This window comes from Mobula birostris, chromosome 6 (assembly GCF_030028105.1).
Source record: "Mobula birostris isolate sMobBir1 chromosome 6, sMobBir1.hap1, whole genome shotgun sequence".
In the NCBI taxonomy this organism is placed as follows: domain Eukaryota; kingdom Metazoa; phylum Chordata; class Chondrichthyes; order Myliobatiformes; family Myliobatidae; genus Mobula; species Mobula birostris.
In genome coordinates, this window is record NC_092375.1 from 12,771,776 (window position 1) to 12,795,071 (window position 23,296).

General features: G+C 45.4%; 1 protein-coding gene and 1 pseudogene across 1 annotated transcript in view; one reads left to right on the forward strand and one right to left on the reverse strand.

Annotated features, from left to right (window-relative positions):
* Positions 1 to 23,296, reverse strand: part of LOC140199703 (neural cell adhesion molecule 2-like) — a 431,176-nt gene that overhangs the window by 106,619 nt on the left and 301,261 nt on the right. The window lies entirely within an intron of this gene.
* LOC140198778 (piggyBac transposable element-derived protein 4-like) lies at positions 402 to 10,367 on the forward strand (annotated as a pseudogene).

A 23,296-nucleotide genomic window follows, 5' to 3' on the forward strand; every position in this document is an offset into this window, starting at 1 on the left:
CCGTGGGTTTTGTTTAACGTCTCACTGGTGAGATGGTACCGTCAACTAGAGCACATCGACTGTCAGTCTAAACAATTGTTTTAATTATTATCAACGCTGCATGGTTAAAAGAGATCAAAATGTATTTTTTGTGCGCCAGTAACTATTCTCCTTGATAGAGTTGTACACTTGACACATACGCTGCCAGGTACTCTCCGTCCCGCAGGTCAGTGAGTCCTGGGCCAGGGGTCCACATGAGTCTGAAGATTGTGACCTGGAGGTCAAAGTCCTGTGATTGGCAAGTTCTTGGGGTCGATACCCAGAGGCTGAGTTTTAGAGGTCAGCGAGTCTGTTATTCGAAGCCTGAATATTGAAGTCCGGGGATCAGTGAGTCCGTTGGTCAACGTTTGTCCAGAGCTCTGATGTCCAATGTCTGCAAACCAGCAGGTCTGGGCCAGAAACTGGAGGCTGGAGGCCTGGTGTCTGTGAGTCTGGAGGTCCAGGGACAGGGGACGGACTGTCCTGTGAGCGTGAGGTGCGGGAAGGGGTCTTGGTTTTGCTGTTGATGTTTCGTTGTTGTTATTGCTGCTGTTGGTTGTGTTGTATTGCTGAGCAATATGAAAGTGCTGTGTTGACAACACTTGCAGGCAGCCCCTAGCACAGCCTTAAGTTGTGTTGGCTGTTAATGCAAACAATGTACTCACTGTGTGTTTCGATGTAAATATGATAAATAAATGATTCTGAAAACTGAGTCATGTGGCATGGAGACATGCCCTTTAGTGCCACCAAGTGAACTAACATTGACATGATGGGCAGAATTGCCTCCTTCTGTGGCATAGGGGCCCATGGATCCCTTGCTTAATGGTATTGGTCCCATGGCATGAAAAAGGCTGGGAACCCCTGTTCTATGCCAAATCCCATCGACTACCCAGTTACACTGTTTCCAGATTGATGACATTTTATTTTTCCTCAAAACTTTCTGCCTCTGCTTGTACTCACACATTTGGGACAACTTACAGTGGCCAATTAACCAACCAAAGTTTTTTTTTGTTCCTGTAAATGCCTGCTAAAATGAATCTCAAGGTAATATGTGGTAACATATATGTACTTTGATAATGAATTTACTCTGAACTTTGAAGAAGGGAAATAAATTGTTGATGTTTTGGGCCGAGACTGAAACCCGATGAAGGATTTCAGCCCGAAATGCCGACTGTGTATCTCCCTTCCACTGATGATGCTGACTTGCTGACTTCCCCTGGCACTTTGTGTGTGTTGCATTGCTCTGTAGTGTACATTCACCGAGCTCTCTGAGCATCGTCACCTTGTCATGGTGGAGAGGCTGGTGTGTTCCTGAAATCAGAACGCCACAGTAACGTAGTGGTTAGCGTGATGCTTTAAAGTTGGGGTGTCAGGGTTTGGAGATCACTCTGGTGCCGAATGTAATGAGTTTATATTTTCTCCCCACAACTGTGTGGGTTTCGTCCCACAGTCCAAAGGTGTCCCGGTTAGTATTGGTCATTGTAAATTGTCATTGGTCATTGGTCATTGCGAATCCTATGAGTGTGGCGAAAGGGTGCAGAACATCAAACACGTTCTGCGCAACTGCCCACTCTCACCTGATTTCCCTGACACTGACCTGCTCAACATCGACCAAACAACACCAGAGTGGCGGGCTGTCTGCTGTGACAAGCTATGATGATGATTGGTCATTGTAAATTTTCACGTGATTAGGCTAGTGCTAAATCGGTTGCTGAGCGGTCCGGCTTGTTGGGCTGGAAGGGCATGTTCTGTGCCTTATCGCTAAATAAAAATAAAATAAATCCCAAGAGCAATGCCATCATCACCACCATAGGGTTGTCCATGGTAAAGTCAAGGTTCCAGACAAATAGAAATCCAACCAAGTCCTCAACAGTGGAGCTGGTGGAAGACGTTGATACATCACAATGCCAGTGAGGGTGGAGGAAGGCTACAGCGGTGAACGGTCCCCAGTCGTCCATGCCACTGGACCCTGACCCCGATCTGTCAAAGACTGTGTGGTGGCTGCCTGTGTATCAGCCTCCCACGTTACACAAAATTCAAAGTAATTGATTATCAAAGTATGTATACCATTTACAATCTTGAGATTCATCAAATCATGCACAGGCGATTTCCATTATGGGAATCCACCCTAACAGCCCGGATTAAGTCCCATGGTGATCAGCGAGTGGCAATCAGGGCAGGATTGTGATATCTGGAATCCCATGCTGCACCAAAATATGAACCAGAATCAGGTTTAATATCACTGGCATATGTTGAGAAATTTGTTGTTTTGTGGCAGCAATAAATAAATACTATAAACACAAGAACATCTGCAGATGCTGGAAATCCAAAGCAACACACACAGAATACTGAAGGAACTCAGCAGGTCAGGCAGCAACTATGGAAAGCAGTAAGCTGTTGACGTTTTGGGTCAAGACCCTTCATCAAAACTGGAGAGGAAGAGAAGTCAGAGTAAGAAAGTGGGGGCAGGGAGGAAGAAGTACGAGGTGGTAGGTGGTAGGTGAAACTGGGAGGGGGGAGCAGTGGAGTAAAGAGCTGGGAAGTTGATTGGTGAAAAAGATACAGGGCTGGAGAAGGGGGAATCTGATAGGGGAGGACAGACCATGGACAAAAGGGAAGGAGGAGGAGCACCAGAGGGAGGTGATGGGCAGGTAAGGAGATAAGGTGAGAGAGGGAAACAGGAATGGGGAATGGTGGAGGTGGTGGGGAGGCAATTACAGGAAGTTCGAGAGATGGATAATTGTGCCATCAGGTTGGAGGCTACCCAGACGGAATATAAAGTGCTGCTCCTCCAAGGTGAGTGTCGTCTCATTGTGGCAGTAGAGGAGGCCATGGACTGACATATCGAAATGAGAATGGGAAGTAGAATTGAAATGGGTGGCTACTGGGAGATTCTGCTTTCTCTGGCAAATGGAGCGTAGGTGCTCGGCAAAGCAGTCTCCCAATCTACTTCGGGTCTCAGCGATATAGAGGAGGCCACACCAGGAGCACCGGATACAGTAGGTGACCCCAACAGACTCACAGGTGAAATGTCACCTCACTTGGAAGGACTGTTTGTGGCCCTGAACGGTAGTAAGGGAGGAGGTGTAGGGGCCGGTGTGGCACTTGTTCCACTTGCAAGGGTATGTAGCAGGAGGGAGATCAGTGGGGAGGGACGAATGGACAAGGGAGTCGCGTAGGGAGCGATCCCTGCAGAAAGCGGATAGTTGGGTGGGGGCCAAGAGATATGCTTGGTGCTACGATCCCGTTGGTGATGGTGGAAATTATGGAGGATTATGTGCTGGAAGTAGAGGCTAGTGGGATGGTAGGTGAGGACAAGAGGAACCCTATCTCTGGTGGGGTGGTGGGTGGATGTGGTGTGGGCAGACGTGCTCGAAATGGAATGTGAGGGTAGCGTTGTTTGTGGAGGAAGGAAAGTCCATTTTTTTGAAGACGGCGGACATCTCAGTAATACATTGGAGGAAGGGAAGCCCGTTTCTTTGAAGTGATGTCACCCTGAGACGTGACTGATTGTGAAACTTGAACCACTTGTTACGCAGCGGCCTCGATCGCCACCAGAATGAAGAGCACACCAGACATCTCCGCTAATGGGTTCACCGTTTGACCGCGGCGCTCGCTGATCCGATCCAGTCCACCCTGCCCTGATCAATCAGCCCAGTATTTTGCGCAGTCACTCTTACGAGCCGGAGACTATTTAATTTGCATCTCCCTTCCGCCCTAATTGCGAGTTGGTTGTAACAGTTGTTCAACTGGTTCAGGCAGCCTCAAGCGGGTCATTCCTGGATTTTTGCGCTTGTTGGATAATATCAGCAGCGATTCTCAGAGGTAAGTTAATGATGGCTGCCTGTTTCCTCATTGTTGGCTTCCATCTGCCTGCCAAGCCGTCACATCTCCCTGCCCCGTCACCTTGTCAATCTCCCGCATTCCCTCCCTGGCCCTCTTCGCTCTGAGGACCTCTCTGTCCCTCAGATTTACTTTGTCACCTGTTACACGCCGTCACATCCCAGCAGTTTCGATCAGGCAGTGCTTGGGTTTAACAACAGGTAGTCAAAACTGTCCAATCCACCACTGGCACCAGCCTACCTGCCATCAAGGTGTGTACAGTAAGGTGCCGGAAAAAGACCAACAATATCATGAAAGATCCCATCCACCTTGTTCACAAACTGCTTGTCCCACTCCCATCAGGGAGGAGGCTACTTAGCATCCACACCAGGACCACCAGACTCAAAAACAGTGACTTTCTCCAAGAAGTAAGGCTGATCATCACCTCCACTTTTTGAATTCCTGTCAGTCACCATATGTACAGACACTCCTGTTCCTAGTGTCACTTTATGGACGTAGGATCTGTGTATTTAAGTTGTCTTATGTATATATAAGATCTGGAGTAAAAATTATTTCAACCTTCTTTGCACTTCTGTGCCGGGAATGACATTGGACAACCTTGAATCTTGAATTCTTCAGATGTCCATGGGTGTGAGTTGGGTGAACACATTGCCAGGAGGCGGCTGGGGTCGTCAGCCAGGAGACGGGTGTGGAGGCCAAGTCATTGGGTATATTCAAGGCAGACATTGATTGGTCAGGGCGTGAAGGGATGGGAGGGGGGAACCGTGAAGACAGGAGATTGGAGCTGAGAGGGAAATGGATCAGGCATGATGAAATGGTGGAATAGACGATGGGCAAATGGCCTATTGCTGCTTCTATACCACATTATAGTCTTTTAAACAGATTATAGTGCAGACAGCAAATCCCTGAACTGTGGCAAAGTCATAGAGTTGTATACAGCAGGGAAGCTTGTCAGCTCATCCACACCAACCAAGATTCCCATGTGAGCTAGTTCTAATTGCCAGCATTTGGACTAAGTCTCTTTAACCCTTTCCTTTGCATGACCCTTTCGGTCTTTTGAGCCACGTTGCTCAGCAACCCCCAATTTAATCCTAGCCTATTTACAGGACAATTTACAATGAGCAGTTAACCTATCAAGTGGTACTTCTTTGGACTCTGTGAGGAAACTGGAGCACTCAGACGAAACCCATGCGGTCATCAAACCAAAAGCTCGTGCATACGAAGTCACCAAGAGTAGTGGGAAACTGGAAGATTGGGAAAACTTTAAAAAACAACAAAGAACCACTAAGTGAGCAATAAAGAAAGGGAAGCTAGATTATGAAAATACTTAGGCAAATTTTTCCAGCTAGAGTGCTGAAGACTTTTGCACAATACTGTACAGTATATTGGTTAAACTAGGAAGATGGTTGAGAATAAGAGTACTTAGCTCTGTGTTAGCTCAGTGGTATTAAGTGTTATTTGGTAACTGGAAAGGCATAATATACAGTACTGTGCAAGTGTCTTAGGCACCTTGGCTATATATATTTATGCCTATGACTTTTGCACAGTACTGTGTCTGCTATAGACACACACACACACACCTTAGGGGATTCAGACAGATGAAGTCATTCCAAGAAGTCTGTAATTGCTGCACAGATAATGTGAGCTTTGATGCTAAAGAGAAAGCACTGATAATTAGCAAACATACCGACCCATTCAGCCCATCCAGCACATGCCAGCTCTGTAGTGGAGCCATTTAATCAGCCGCACTGCTTGCCCTTACTTGACAACTGTGGCAGCTTCGCTTTGCCAGACACTTATTGCCCTTGAAGCTTACAACTGAATCAGTGATAGATCTGGGATATCATGTTGCAGTTGTACAAAATGTGCGTAAGACTGCTCTCAGAGTGTTAGGTGGGGTCTCTGGTGAATAAGCTATGGGAGAGAGGTGTCAGAGTCGGAGTGCTCCACCGGAGGCAGTGTGGCGCGGTGTCCAGTCTGGAGTTGGTGCTGTCCCCTGGTGTTCACTTTACAGAAGACAAGCTGTACTGTGTTCGACTGCAGACTGCTGCAACACTCATGGACTCAGGGTCTTGGACTATATACTTTTTGTGTGACTGTATTTTACTGATATTTAATATCTGCTTTCTATCTTGCAGTATACAGGTATGTGGTATATGTGCCTTGTGCTGTGTGTGACTGTTGGTATCATGTTTTGTGCCTTGGCCCCGGAGTAACGCTGTTTCGTTTGGCTGTATTCATGGTCAATCATGTATGGTTGAATGACAATTACACTTGAGTTTGAACTTGATCAGCTATCAGATACCCCTGAATACCCTGCCAGCCCTCTGTCCCACCACTCCACAACTCACAAACACCCTCTCATCCATCACTGGTCACTTTTCATCTTTTATTGCTGCTCTTTCACATATTAATACAATTCCTGATTTTTTATTATAATAGCGGCAGTAATGTCTAATGTTAACTTGCACCTTGCACTTTATGTCAACCTGTCAGTCTCCAGGCCATGGCACTCAGGGACTTGTGCTAATATTATTTTGCGAATGGATGTGCTGGATTGTAACTACACAGTATGTGCTCTGTGTGACTGTGCTTTTCACCTTGGCCCCAGAGGGACAATGTTTTGTTCAGCTGTATACATTTAATGACAGTAAACTTGAACATGAACCTGACAAAGGTCCTGATGAAGGGTCTTGGTCTGAAATGTCAACTGCTTATTCCCCTCCATAGGTGCTGCCTGACCTGCTGAGTTCCTTCAGCATTTTGTATGTGTTGTTCAAAACTTCTAGCACCTGCAGCACTTCTTGCATCTCAGAATGCAAATGCTGGAATGAGGAAACAGAAACAGAAAATCTCAAAATACTTGTCAGGTCAGGCAGCATCTGTGGAAAGAGGAGAGCAGTTGATGTTTCAGTTTGGAGAGCTGAATTAATTTTAGTGTTGAAGTTGCTGCCACTTCTCTTTTAGGAACTCCAGTTCTGGCAAAGAGTTTAACTCTGTTTCTCTGTCAACCTACGCTGCCTGACCTGGTAAGTTTTTAAATTCAAGTTCCAGTTTATTGTCAGACTGTACATATACAACCAAACAAAACAATGTTCCTCTGGGCCATGGTGCACCCACAAAACATATATCACACACAGCACATAAACCAAAATATTATCACAAACAAGTTAATAAAGTCCAATTTAAAGCGAATGTAGCGTGCTGCGCAGGTAAACAGTAAGCAGTAAATAGTTCGCTGTCCAGTGACCAGACCTTAGTGGTGACAGGATATTTATTAGTTTGACAGCTTGAGGAAAGAAGCTATTCCCCTGTCTGACAATCCTAGTCCTGATGCTCCTGTACCTCCTTCCTGATGGCAGTGGGTCAAAGAGATTGTGGGATGAGTGGTAGGGATCCTCAATAATATTTCAGGACATTCATATGCAACACTCCCATTTAATATTACAAAGAGGGGAGAAGGAGATTGTTATTTGTGAGAACTGTGCCTATTCTTTAATACCCTGATGAAAAATAAGTATACATGGACAGTATTCAGATGGCTTTTCAAATGGACAAGTTGTCCATCAGTGAGATGGACTAATAATCATTAAAGAAGGATTCCTTCGAAACATCAATCCACACTAGACAGTTCCAATACCCCAGAAAGCAAGAAGATCAGAACAGCTATATATGTGTGTGTGTGTGTGTATATATATATATATATATATATATATGTATGTATGTATGTATGTGTGTGAGTGCGTGTGTGTGTGTATATATATATATATATATATATATATGTATATATATATATATGGGGTGTATGGGGTGTCAGGGAGGGGTAGCACCTCTGGTGGGGGAACATGTCGCGTCATTTTCAGGGTGGTTTGTCCACCTTTGGTCCCCACCTGGCACTCAGCTCTCACCTGTGGCTCCCCGTAGCTGTTTGCATGCGACAGCGGCCACACCCCAGGCAACGGCTTCGACAAGCCGGCTAAACCAGGTGAGGGTAGCTGACGGGTCTCAAACCCTCGGTGAGATAGGGAGTTGTCTATCCCAGCATGTGAAGACAGACTCCGGCGGATTGAGCAGACGAGACCAACGGAAGGCCCAACGGTCAAGAGGGCGGTCTCTGCAAGCGTCGTGGAACGTGTAGAGCAGGACAAGACACAGAAGACGTCCTGGTCATCCACTGCGCCTAGTCCCATCTCCAGCCGTCTGGACTCTGTCTTGCCGCTGGATCCAGATGGGAATTGGGAAGGGAGAGTGAGGCTGACGCTGGGCAACTCTCCCTCACTTAAATTCAAATCAAGCGCTGGTCTCGACACCGTCATAATGGTGTCGAGGTCTTCATCGACGACAACGATGGACGAACAACAACATATATATATACACGCACACATACACAAAAAAAAAGACTTTTGCAAGATACTGCACGTCACTTCCAGACCCTTTGTCTGAGTCCAGATGAAAGGTCTCAACCCAAAACATTCAAAACATTGACTGTTCCTTTCCCTCCGCAGATGCTGCCTGACTTGCTGGGTTCTTCCAGCATTTTGTTTCTTGCTCCAGGGTCCAGCATCTGCAGTGCCTTGGGTCTCCATTAAACATTCCCCCTCTCATCTTAAACCAATGTCCTCTTGTACTTAACATTTCTAATTATTTAAATCCAGATGGGTTTCAACGACAGTCCACTAGATTTAGAAGACTGAAGACACACACACAAAATTTTAGGAACAACTTCTTTCCTCTGCCATCAGATTTCTGAACAGTCCATGAACCTATGAAAACTACCTCACTATTATGGTCTCTTTTTGCACTACTTATTAATTTTAAGTATTTCTCATGGTAACTTATAATAACTTTTTAATGTATTGCAATGCATTTCTACCACAAAACAACAAACTTCATGACATTTGTCAGTGATAATAAATGAGATTCTGGTTCTGATTCATGCTTCATGGTTGCCAACACTACTTAGATTTAAGGTTTGTTCAATTAATTAAATTTAAACTTCCTAACTACCAAGGGTGGGATTTGAACCCAGAGGTTCCTGTAACATTGGTCCGAAAATTCTGGTGCCAGTCCAACAATATAACTATTGTTCTACTGTGCCAAATTATTAGTTTGTTTCAGTTTTTACCAATCCCCAGGTTGTTGGTCTGAGGCTTCAACAATGCTAATGCTACTGGATGTTAAAGGGAGGAGTTTAGCCAATCTACTCTTGGAGATGGCTACCTTATTCTATGTTCATGCCTTATCTTCCATGTAAAGAGATATATTTAACCCCTACATACTGTTCGGGTCAAATTTGACCCGTTTTGACATCTGACGGCAGTAAAAACACTCTAAATGCCATTTTTTATAGATGAAATTTGATGACTTTTCCTAAAGTGGCCCAAGTTTCACCAAAATGAAAAAAATTTAAAAATTTTATACTTTTGTACAGGTGCTACAAATTTTTTGTACATGGATGCTGACCTGGAACAATAGAATGGAATAAATGTGGAATAGATCCACCAGTGTGGGTCAAGTCAAGGAAAATGGTGGTTTTAGGATCAAAAATGGAAGACCATGGATGTGACTGACCTACATGCCTACGTGGGGCTTCTAATACAGGTTGGTGTGTATAGATCCCGAGGTGAGGCTGCTTCTAGTCTTTGGAATGCTGAGACGGGAAGACCAATTTTTCGTGCCACCGTGTCCCCGGAAATGTTCTGTACCAGATTGGCGGTGCTCGGATTTGACAACCGTGAGACGAGACCTGCGCGGCGCGTCACTGACAAACTGGCAGCAATCAGGGATGTCTGGGATAAGTGGGTGGAACGGCCGCCTGTCATGTACAACCCTGGTCCTGAGGTCACAGTGGATGAAAGACTGGTTCCATTCAGAGGTAATAAATGCCTGCCCTTTTATTGTTAGACTAGTTAATCACTGCTTCAACATACACATGCTATTGGTTGTGATATCAAATGATTTTTCCCCTATTTGTGTTTTTGCAGGTCGCTGTCCTTTCTGTCAGTACATGCCTAGCAAGCCAGGACAATATGGAATACAGTTATGGGCAGCCTGTGGGCACGTTCCACTTATGCTTGGAATATGCAAGTATATACTGGGAAGCCAGCTGGGGGAGCCCCAGAGAGCATACAAGGCATGCGCGTCATGTTAGAGATGACAGAAGGGCTAAGAGGACACAACGTGACCTGTGACAACTTCTTCACATCTGACGGGCTTGGTCAGGTGCTCCTGAAGAAGAACATCACAATGGTGGGCACTGTGAGGGGGAACAAGCCGGAGCTGCCACCTGCTCTGATTGCAACAAGGGAGAGAGATGTCTTGTCTTCTAAGCTTGCTTTCACCCATGACACCACAGTTGCCTCGTATATGCAAAAGAAGAACAAGAATGTCATCCTTATGAGCACATTACATAAGGTTGCAGAGGTCAGCGCTCGGGGGACAGAAAACCAGCCATCATTCTTGACTACAATGCCAATAAAGGAGGAGTGGACAATCTTGACAAATAACAGGCACATACAGCTGCAAAAGGGGAACAGCCCGCTGGCCTCTCGCCATATTCCATAACATCATTGACATATTGACCTACAATGCCTTTGTCATATGGAGTGAGCTGAACCCTACCTGGAGGGCAAATGAGAGGAACTGGAGGAGGTTCTTTTTGGAGGAGCTTGGAAAGGCCCATGTGACTCCTTTTATGCAAAGGCGACACCACCTTCCCTGCACAGCAGCCTCAGCAGCAATGGTAAGGGCAGTGCAACGATCTGAACCTGGCCTTGATCAAGAACAAGTCCCACAAGAAGCCAACACAAGGGGACAGAAGAGAAGGAGATGCAAATTCTTCTCTGCAAAATAGGACTGCAAAACAGGGACAACTTGCTGCAAATGTGGGAAACGCATATGCAAGGGCCACACATGCAAGGTTTCCTACCAGTGCTTTGAATACGAAGACTAGTTTGCAAACAGCAATTTTTTTTGTTATATTTGTTCCAGAATGTCCTTGCCATTTTCAGTTTCAATAAAATATATTTAAATCATTATGGCTGTTATGTTTTCATGTCTTAGGTAAAATAGGACATGATATTGTGTTATAGTACATGTTTTTTCTCCATGAACGAGTGGTGTACAACCTAAAAAATACACTCTCCCTGCTCTCTGAAACATTAATTAAGGATTAATCACCCATTTATTTATGTCAGGTAGGCTATTTATACATTCTAAATAGATCTGAGGTTCAAAATCTGGGATAGACACTTGCTATGAGGGGATTCTTGGGCCGGGTCAAAATTGACCCGGACCATACAACTGTGAAGGCATAGAATATGAACAGGATGTAAGGGTTAAATCCAGACAGCAGTGGAACCTCTCCCAACGACAGGAAACATCCTCTCCACACCCACTTTATCTATGTCCTTCAATATTCAGTAGGCTTCTTTTAAACCCCAGCAAGTGCAGGACCAGTCATCAAGCATGCCTCATACATTAACTCTTTTGTAGTCAGCATTGGCCAACTGGGCCAAAGGGCCTGTTTCCATGTTGAATGACCCTATGAAGATAAATAAGTGTGTAGTATTGCTAACAGAACTCATGCCCAACACCACAGCAACATCATCTAAAACAATTAAGGAAACCCTCTCAGAAAAATGCAGAGAGTGCAGAATGTAGATTAATTCTGTGTGTCAAGTCAACCTCAATTAGAAAAGAGTGGATTCCAGGGATGATTGACAGGGGAATTGTCCAATCATTTCCACCCGATTTGGGTGAAAAAATTGAATCTGTTTGCAAACATTAATATTTTGTTTCAACACGGAGTGGGAGAATTGTTTATTGAACTGCAAAATCGTGTTAACTACCTTTTAAAATTAAATTAAGATAGTTGCATTCATATATTTCTTGTCTCTCGTTTGTTTGAATTATGCCTTCAGTTTGAGGCAGATTGTCATGGCAACAAATGGAAATGTCCATGATGGAATGAGATTTTCTTAATTGGCCTTCAACAAAAATAAAGTTTAACCAGGCAAGTGTCAGCACCGGACACATTCATCCAATGGTAATGACAGAATAACCATGGAGATACACGTAAGACTTTTAGAATCATGTGACTAAACAATTGGGTGACACGGTAGTGTGGTGGTTAGCACTACACTTTACAGTACGGGCAACCTGGACTCAATGCCCACCGCTCCCTGTAGGGAGCTTCTACATTCTCCCCAAGACTGCGGGTTTTCAGAGGGTGCTCGGCTTCCTCCCAAAGTTCAAAGATAGGCTGGTTGGTGAGTTAATTGGTCATTGTAAATTGTCCTGATCTGCAAGCTGAGAATAAATGGGGAAGACATAAAACAAGTACAGAACCTTTGCTACTTAGGAAGCTGGGTGACATCAGACGGTTGGTGCAACATGGACATCAAAAGAAGAATAGGGATGGCAAAAGACACCTTTACGAGAATGAAGAGTATACTGACCAATACTAAACTAGGCATGACAGCCTGCCTCAGAGTACTGAAATGTTACGTTTATCCAGTTATGTTATATGGCTCAGAATGTTGGACAATATCTAGTAACATGAGGAAACAAATTGAAGCAGCAGAGATGTGGTTTTTGAGGAGGATGCAGAGAATATCATGGACGAAATGAATATCTAACGGGGATGTCATGAACAGAGCAAACACAAAAAGAATTAATGTATGAGATCGTGAAAAGGCAACATAACTTCATTGGCATCTGATTAGGAAAGAGGAGTTAGAATGAACGGTAATTATGGGAAAGATTGAAGGGAAGAAAGCAAGAGGAAGACAAAGACAAATGATGATGGAGACAGCAGCCAGAGAACTGGAAATGAATACCAATGAATTGATCCAATTGACCCGAAACAGGAGTGTGTGGGCCATGGTAGTCAAAGCTCAAACTGGGCACGGCACCTGATGATGATGATGAATTTGTCCCGTGATTAGGCTGAGATTAACTCGGGGGATTGCTGGGCAGTGTTGCTCAAAGGGCTGGAAGGGTCACTGTATTTCAATAAATAAATATATTTACGTAGCACCTTTAATGATGCAAATCCATTTCTGAGCGCTTGAAGAACACATTCAACCAACATTTGAATGGAGATACAATGGTGTCTGAAAACCTGCTCAAGAGGTAAGTTTTAAGATGTGTGATAAAGATGGTGAGGTTAAGGGAGAAAGATGGAGAGGCAGAGAGATTAAGAGGTTCAGGCCCCCAAGCACAGTAACATAGTGGTTAGAGTCACGCTTTACTGCTCTTGCTATAAGATTGAGTTCGATTCCTGCTGCTGTCGTAAGGGTCTCAACCGAAAACGCTGACTGCTTCATTGATGCTGCCTGACATGCTGCGTTCCCAACATTTTGCGTGTGTTTCTCAGGAGTTTGTATGTTCTCCCTGTGACAGCTAGGGTTTCCTCTAGGTGCTCTGGTTTCCTCCTGCATTCCATGGACAAATGGCTAGGGTTATTAAGTTGTGAGGATGCTACATTGGCACCAGAAACGTCGTGACACTTGCGGGCTGCCCCCAGCACAATCCGTACGTCCAACCTGTAAGTTATTGGAAGGTGGTGGAGTGCCTGGAGGAAACGTGCATGGTAAAGAGGAGAATGAATAAACTCCTTGCAGAGAGTGGTGAAAATTAAACCCTGGTCTTCTGATCACTGGCTCTGTACTAGGTGGTGTACTATGCTACTGTTACACTCACCTATCAGTAGTCCGCCTCCTGTGTTGGTCTTTTGTGTTCCGATACCCCAATATAATCAAGTCTATCAGGGTCATGAAGGGAGTGCTGAGAGTCAGGGAAGCATGAATATACAAGTGGGAATCTGCATGTAGTGTATTGTGCGTAGTTCTCCTCACTGTACTATAGGAAGGATGTACATAAATAGGAAAGATATAATTAAGCCAGAGAAGGATGCAGAAACAGATTCACAAGAATGTTGGTTCCATTGGATTGTCACCCTTCACCAACCCTACTACATGGCAGGTGGTGTCAATCTTATCTCTTCATTGAAAGCCGTTCCCCCAAGCTAGCAGGGGACTGGCCCATTTCAGGAGCATTGCAGCCCTTTCATTGGCTGAGTTTGGCACCATGGTACCTGCTGATGATGTCACGGCACCGGGAGAGTATAAATCCAGCTCGCTGAAAGCACCCGGTTCCTTTAGTCTTGGGGATCTCTGATGGACTGGGTTGCAACCAGTGCCGCGGGAACAGTGGAAGTGTGCGGTAGTGGGAGAGGGCCCGAGCACACACTTTAGATAAGTATTTGAAGGGTTTGCCGAATGTTTGGTGTTGTCTTGTCCTGTAAATAAATAGTTAACTTAGCTACTGCTAGTGAGTGCTTTCTGTCCCACTCAGCAACAGATGTCACACAACACCTACTAGACTCTGTCCTACCCTCCTCCTTATACACTGTTGGCTATCTTCCTTCTCCACTCTCAATCCTGATCCAAAACATCGACAATTTCTTTTTCCTCATCGAGCCTTGTGAGCCATTGAGCCCTCTGACACATTATTTGCTGATCCTAGCTTCTACACGTCTCTTGTGTCTTTGTGTAGATTGAATTGAATTGACTTTATTTCTTACATCCTTCACCTCCATGAGGAGTAAAAATCTTTACGTTACATGTCCGTCTAAATGTGCAATGTGCAATCATAGTAATTTATAATAAATAGAACAGTCAATGTAATATAGAAATACACTCAAATCAGCATGAGTTCATCAGTTTGATGGCCTGGTGGAAGAAGCTGTCCCGGAGCCTGTTGGTCCTGGTTTTTATGCTGCGGTACCGTTTCCCAGATGGTAGCAGCTGGAATAGATTGTGGTTGGGGTGACTCGGGTCCCCAATGATCCTTCGGACCCTTTTTACACACCTGTCTTTGTAAATGTCCTGAATCACGGGAGGTTCACAACTACAGATGCGCTAGGCTGTCCACACCACTCTCTGCAGAGTCCTGCGATTAAGGAAGGTACAGTTCCCGTACCAGGCAGTGATGCAGCCAGTCAGGATGCTCTCAATTGTGCCCCTGTAGAAAGTCCTTAGGATTTGGGGACCCGTACCAAACTTCCTCAACTGTCTGAGGTGAAAGAGGTGCTGTGGTGCCTTTTTCACCACACAGCTGGTGTGTACAGACCACGGGAGGTCCTCGGTGATGTGGATGCTGAGGAACCTAGAGCTGTTTACCCTCGCAACCACAGATCTATTGACGTCAATAGGGGTTAGCTCGTCTCCATTCCTCCTTTAATCCAAAACCAGTTCCTTTGTTTTTGCGACATTGAGAGAGAGGTTGTTTTCTTGACACCACTGTGTCAGAGAGATGACTACTTCCCTGTAGGCCACCTCATTATTGTTTGAGATTAGGCCAATCAATGTTGTGTCGTCAGCAAATTTAATTAGCAGATAAGAGCTGTGGGTGGCGACACAGTCATATGTATACAGGGATTAAAGGAGGGGACTTAGTACACAGCCCTGAGGGGCTCCTGTGTTGAGAGTCAGAGGGGTGGAGGTGAGGGAGCCCACACTTACCACCTGCTGGCAATCTGACAGGAATTTCAGGATTCAGCTGCACAAGGCAGGGTCAAGGCCGAGGTCTCTGAGCTTCCTGTCAAGCCTGGATAGAATTATGGTGTTGAATGCTGAACTGTAGTCTAAGAACAGCATTTTCACATAAGCATCCTTCTTCTCCAGATATGTAATGACAGATGTTACTGGGACCGGAGGGCCAGACTCATAATGACAGACAATATCATCATCATTATCATTATGTGCTGTATTGAATGATGTGAGTGATCATGGTCCTGTGATTGTTCTTGACATTATTTTCTTCAGAAGTGGTTTGCCATTGCCTTCTTCTGGACGTTGTCTTTACAAGACGGGTGTCCCCAGTCATTATCGTTACTCTTCAGAGATTGTCTGCCTGGCATCAATGGTCACATAACCAGGACATGATATGCACCAGCTGCTCATACGACCATCCACAACATGCTCCCATGGCTTCACATGACCCTGATTGTGGGGGTTAAGCTGATGCCCAAGGGTGACTAGTGGAGGGAAGGAGTGCCTTACACCTCCTTTGGTAAAGACATATCTTCACCTCCTCCCCACCTGGAGAGAGTGGATAGGCATGCTTTTCTCCTCCGGAGTCAAGGAGGCTAAGGGGTGACATTCCCGAGCTTTATAAAACCAAGACAGGAACAGAGAACTTGGAAGCTCACACTTTGTTTCCAAGGTTAGTTGTGTCTAAAACCAGAGAAAACAGGCTTAAGGTAAGGGGGAAAATTGTAAAGGGGACCTGAGGGGCAGGTGGTGGGATGTGGGTACAGTAACATCACCCAAGTACATTTGGATAGAAACATGGATAGGAAATGTCCATTGGCATGGGTATATGCCAAACATAAGCAAATGGAACTAGTTAACTCCTTGGTTAGCATAAATAATTTGGGTTGAATGGCCCACTTCCATGCCAGCCAGCTCCATGAATCAGCAAAAAGCACAGCATCCTGGTGGCTATCCATTTCAACTTGACTTCCTATTCACATCCGGACTTGTCTGTCCGTGGTCTCCACTGCTGCTATGATGAGGCCATGGGGCGGAGAACCCCTCATATTCCACCAACATCGATTTCTCCCACCTGGTAATTTCTTCACCCCCCTCCTTCCTTCTTCTCTTTTCCCATTCCCCATTCTGGTTATCCGCTCTCTCTTTCTCTTCTTCTCACCTATCTATCATCTCCATTTGGCTTCCATCCTCTCCTCTCCTATTAGATTCCTCCTTCTGCCACTTACCTCTTCCACCTATCCACTCCCAGTTTCTTAATTCACACCCCACTTCCCCATCCACCCACTATTCCCCTCAACTGCCAACTTGTGCTCCTTCCCCCGTCCCCCCACCTTTGAATTCTGGCTTCTTCCCCCTTCCTTTCCAGTCCTGATGAAGGGTCTCTGCTGGAACATCAACTCTTTATTCTACTTCATTGATACTGCCTGACATGCTTAGTTCCTCTAAGATTTTGTGTACATTATGAATCCGCTGTTTGTTTTCAGCATGCCCTCCGAGCCTCTGAGTGAAATGTGGGCCCTTAATCCTTCAGTTAAACAGTAGAGAATATGCTCTTCCTTTTTCACAGTCTGAGTGAGTGCATTCACTGGCAATCACTGTGCCTCACAGAGAGGAGGACCTAATTCTTCTTTCAAGTGAACGACCTTGAGAGGCTAAACTGAGCCCGTTGCCATGGTGATGCTCAGGACCTCTCTCTGCATGAGCTTCATCTGTGGCTTGGAGGAATTTTAGCAGCACTGATGGGTTTTCAGCACAGTAACAATGAAGACCACAGGGAAGCTGAGAGCATGGGCTCTGTGCAATGATTATAAGCAGAGTGGTCATAACAAAAAGGGCCACGTGAGTGCATACTCAATCGTGGTAATGTTCAGCTTGTGACTGACTGCATAATTCACATACAACAAGGTAGACTTGGACTGTTAAAAGGGCCTTACAGTAACAGCAGGGTGTCCCAAACCTCCTCAAAGACAGTGGAGTAGTCTTTGAAATGCAGCAGCTGTTGCAACACAGAACTGCAGCACGTAATCATGTACCCAATAAAATCGCAACAAAAACAATGCAATTAAAAGATTTGCATCAGTGACCAACACAGTCTGAGGATGGTAAGTATAGCCATGCCTCAGGCACTGACATAGCATGCTCACAATTTACTAACCTGTACATCTTTGGAATGTGGGAAGATACCAGAGCATCCAAAAGAAACACACACTGTTACAGGGAGAACGAATGAACTCCTTACAAACATTGGTGGGAATTGATCTCACTATTGCTGATTGATGGCAGTGAAAAGCAGTTGTGTTAACTGCTATGCTATCGGGGTGGCAGGGTGGAGATACATCTCTACCAAAGGAGGTGCAAGGAGCTCCTTCTCTCTGCTAGCCTGCAGGTCACCCTTGGACAAAGTGCTTATCCCCTCCCAATCAGACAGACAGGAAGCCATGGGAGCAGGTGGCAGATGGGCGTATAAGCAGCCGGTGCGTATCACAAGTCCTGATTATGTGACCACTGATGTCAGGCAGACAATCTCTGAAGAGTATTGATAACGGCCGGGGTCACCCGTCTTAGAAGGACACTGCCCAGAAGAAGTCATAGTCATACTTTATTGATCCTGGGGGAAATTGGTTTTCGTTACAGTTGCACCATAAATAATAAATAGTAATAGAACCATAAATAGTTAAATAGTAATATGTAAATTATGCCAGTAAATTATGAACTAAGTCCAGGACCAGCCTATTGGCTCAGAGTGTCTGATGCTCCAAGGGAGGAGTTGTAAAGTTTGATGGCCACAGGCAGGAATGACTTCCTATGACACTCTGTGCTGCATCTCGGTGGAATGAGTCTCTGGCTGAATGTACTCCTGTGCCCACCCAGTACATTATGTAGTGGATGGGAGACATTGACCAAGATGGCATGCAACTTAGACAGCATCCTCTTTTCAGACACCACCGTTAGAGAGTCCAGTTCCATCCCCACAACATCACTGGCCTTACGAATGAGTTTGTTGATTCTGTTGGTGTCTGCTACCCTCAGCCTGCTGCCCCAGCACACAACAGCAAACATGATAGCACTGGCCACCACAGACTCGTAGAACATCCTCAGCATTGTCCGGCAGATGTTAAAGGACCTCAGTCTCCTCAGGAAATAGAGACGGCTCTGACCCTTCTTGTAGACAGCCTCAGTGTTCTTAGACCAGTCCAGTTTATTGTCAATTCGTATCCCCAGGTATTTGTAATCCTCCACCATGTCCACACTGACCCCTGGATGGAAACAGGGGTCACCAGTACCTTAGCTCTCCTCAGGTCTACCACCAGCTCCTTAGTCTTTTTCACATTAAGCTACAGATAATTCTGCTCACACCATGTGACAAAGTTTCCTACCGTAGCCCTGTACTCAGCCTCATCTCCCTTGCTGATGCATCCAACTATGGCAGAGTCATCAGAAAACTTCTGAAGATGACAAGACTCTGTGCAGTAGTTGAAGTCCGAGGTGTAAATGGTGAAGAGAAAGGGAGACAAGACAGTCCCCTGTGGAGCCCTAGTGCTGCTGATCACTCTGTCAAAGACAATGGCAAACCACTTCTGTAGAATAATTTGCCAAGAATAATCATGGCCAAGACCATGATCGCCTACATCACATGGCACGTCACATAGTGATGATGATGATGATAATGAATAACCTCCCTGTTCTATGACACAGTGCTGCACCACCTTTATTCAACATGGTGGAGAGGTGTCCACTTTCTTTCGTGCTTGTGGCATTATTGGTGAGCATAACCAATCTCAGTTTGAAGCCCTGTGAGTTACTTTGTTTTAGCAATATGAACAGAAGGTCTGTTTAACACAACAGATGCCCTTTAAAGTGTTTTGCGGTCTCCATGGGTCTGCAGCGGACCTCTCATTAACCTGGGTAATTACACATTGACTGTTTGCAGGAATCCTACGGTGACACAAAGCCCTAGTCAGCCAGAACTGAGGATATGCAAAGTAAGTCAGGTGTTTGGGTAGCAGTGAGTCAGGATGGGGCCTTGGGGGTTAGCCATCAATCTTTGCTGGAACACCACCAGCGAGTAGCTTGAGGTGCTAAGTCAGTGGAGGGTTTATCTACAAATGCTGCCTCTCTTCATTGCAATTCCTTACTGTAGCTGACCAGGGTTCTGACGTTATCTCTAGTAGTGGAAGAGTGTGGGACCACAGGACACAGCTTCAGAATGCATAGACATTCCTTCAGAACATAAAGGAAGAGGAATTTCTTAAGCGAGAGGGTGGTAGATATGTGGAATGCATTGCCACTGATGGCTACAGAGGCGAAGACATTTGGTATAGACAAAACTGTGACAAGTCAGTTGAGATTTTATCTGAAAACGCTGCCTCTAGCCTTTGCAATTCCTGATTGTGGCTGTCCAGTGTGCTAATGAGGTTTCCAGTCGTGGGAGAGTATAGGACCAGAGGGCACAGCATCAGATTACATGGGCGTCCCTTTACAACAGAGATGAGTAGGAATCTATTTAGCCAGAGCATGGTAAAACATTGCCACAGGTGGCTACAGAGGCCAAGTCATTTTGTATAGAAAGAACTGTGCAAAAGTCTTATGCACCTAAAACAGAGCTAGGATACCGAAGGCTTTTGCACAGTACTGTATTTTTCAACATAGGGTGGAGAGCGAGTTTGCAAAAAATGGCAAGAGTGAAAGATGTTGGGAATGGTGAGGAAGGAGTACCGCGGGAGCGATGTAGGACATGTGGCAGAGAAGTAGTGGTGGCATGGGTGCAGACACACCCAGCTCTGAGACACCAGTCAAGGTCACTTGATCCCAAACAATTGGTTTATTGATCATAATAGACTATCTCTCTGGTGATTCCTGCTCCCTCCCCTCTTCCTTCTCTTTCTCCTTTTCCCAACTATGATTCCCCTTTCCCTAAACCCTTCCCACTCTCAGTCCACAACAGAGACCCATATCTGAATCAGGTTTATCATCACTCACATATGTCATGAAATTTGTTTTTTAGCAGCAGCAGTTCAGTGCAATACATAAAGCTACTCCCGTACTATATAAAGTGGAGGTTGATAGGTTCTTGAGCAGTAAGGGTGTGAAAGGTTACAGGAAGAAGGCAAGAGAATGCAGTTGGCATCCGTTAGTCATGCGAGATCATGGATCTGCGCCTGGAAAGTCTTCGTTCTCCAGGGCGCAGGCCTGGGCAAGGTTGTATGGAAGACAGGCAGTTGCCCATGCTGCAAGTCTCCCATTTCTGCGACACCGATGTTGTCCAAGGGACGGGCATTAGGACCCATACAGCTTGGCACCAGTGTCGTCGCAGAGCACTGTGTGGTTAAGTGCCTTGCTCAAAGACACAACACGCTGCCTTGGCTGGGGCTCGAACTCACGACCTTCAGGTTGATAGTCCAATGCCTTAACCACTTGGCCAAGCGCCCACTCTCAGTCTCAGAATGCGGTTGAGAAGGATCATGAATCAGCCATGATTGAATGATAGGGCAGACTTGATGGATCAAATGGCCTAATTCTGCTCCCATGTTTTATGGCTTTATTATTCCTATGGTATAAAATATTGAGGGTGCTTTATCTTATTATCAGACCTCTCAAATGCTGAAGGTAAATTCTTGACCTCCCGAGATACATCGTTGTGTACTGTACATTGCTTCAGAGAGGGTGCAGAGGAGACTTACCAGGATGCTGCCTGGATTAGAGAGCGTGCCTTATCAGGATAGTATGAGAGAGCCAGGGCTATTTGGAGCAACAGAGGATGAGAGGCAACCTGATTGAAGTGTTTGAGTTAATGAGAAGCATAGATTGAATGGATAGCCAGCACCTTTGCCCTATGGTGGCAATGGCCAATTCTGGTTGACAGCTATCAAGGTGAATGGAGGAAAGTTTAGGCGAGATGGCGGAGATAGATTTTTCATCAGGAGAGTGGTGGTTGGCTGGAACACACTGGCATGGGCGGTGGTAGATGCTGATACAATAGCAACATCTAAGAGACTCTTGTATAGATACGTGCATGTAAGAAAAATATAGGCTTATGGGTTATGTAGGAGGGAATAGTTAGACTAGGTTTATATTGGTCAGCACAACATTGTCAGCTTAAGGGCCTGAACTGTGCAATGCTAATATTCTATATTAACTGGGACACCATGTATAATACAAGGGTTGCAGGTGGAGATAGGTGTCTACTAAAGGAGGTTTAAGGCACTTCTTCCCTCTGCTAGCCTGCAGGTCACCCTTGGGCTAGGTGTAGCACTTTCTTAATCTGTACCCACCCCACATCAATCAGGGTCATGTGATGCCATGTGAGCTGGTGGTGGATGGTTGTATGAGCAGTTGGTGTATATCACATGTCCTGGTTATGTGACCACTGAAACCAGCTAGACAATTTCTGAAGAGTATTGATAATGGCTAGAGTCACCTGTCTAGTAAAGACACTCTCAGAAGAGGGCAATAGCAAACCACTTCTGTAGAAAAATTTGCTACGAGCAATCATGGACAACACCATGATCACCTATGTCATATGACATGGCACGTAACGATGATGCTGACAATGGGAGACCGCCCTGTTCTATGATTCAGTGCCGTACTACCTTTTAACCAACATAGTGGTGAGTTCTCCATTTTCTTTCGTGCTTGTGGCATCGTTGGTGAGCATAACCAATCTCAATTTGAAGCTCCGCGAGTTATTTTGCTTTAGCAAACAAGAACAGAAGCACTGTTTAATACAACTGGTGCCCTTTAAAGTGGTTTGTGCTCTCCAAGGGTATTCACAGACCTCTCATTAACCTGGGTAATTATTCTCTGATTGTGTGTCAAAATCCTACGGTGACACAAAACCCTAGTCAGACAGAGCTGAGGATACGCAAAGCGAGCCAGGTGCTTGGGTAGCAGTGAGTCAGGATGGGGCCTTGGGATTAACTGTCAATCTTCACTGGAACACTGCCAGCGAGTAGCTCGAGGTGCCAAGTCAGTGGAGGTTTTATCTGCAAATGCTGCCTCTATCCATTGCATTTCCTGACTGTAGCTGTCCAGGGTCCTGACTTTGTCTCCAGTAGTGGGAGAGTCTAGGACCACAGGGCACAGCTTCAGAATGCACAGACATTCCTTCAGAACATAAAAGGAGGAGGAATTTCTTTAGCCAGAGGGTGGTAAATCTGTGGGACTCATTGCCACAGATGGCTATAGAGGTGAAGTCATTTGGTATAGGAAGAACTGTGCCAAGTCAGTGGAGATTTTATCTGCAAACGTTGCCTCTAGCCATTGCAATTCCCGATTGGAGCTGTCCAGTGTGCTAATGAGGTTTCCAGCAGTGGTAGAGTATAGGATCAGAGGGCACAGCGTCAGAATACATGGACGTTCGTTTAGAACAGAGAGGAGGAAGAATCTATTTAGCCAGAGCGTTGCAAGTCTGTGGAATTAATTGCCACAGATGGCTACAGAGGCCAAGACAGAACTGTGCAAAAGTCTGATACACACTCACAGCCGTAAGATATATTCACAGTTCATACATACACATATCACACACACATATTTTATACATATATATATGTATATATGTGTGTGTGTGTGTTGGGAATGGCAAAAGTGGAATGTAGAAAGCCATGGGAGGCTTGTGGGACAGGTGGCAGAGAAAGTCTGCCCAGGGTCAGGAAGTTGCCCAGATGCAGACACACCCAGCCTCAAGACACCAGGCAAGGTCATTTGATTCCAAACAATTGGTTTATTGATCATTACAGAATGTGCAAAGTATCTCTTTGGTGCTTCACGCACCCTTCCCTCTCCCTGCCCCCTTCCTACTTTCAGTCCACAATGGAGACCCATATCAGAATCAGGTTTATCATCACTCACATATGTCATGAAATTAGTTTTTTTTG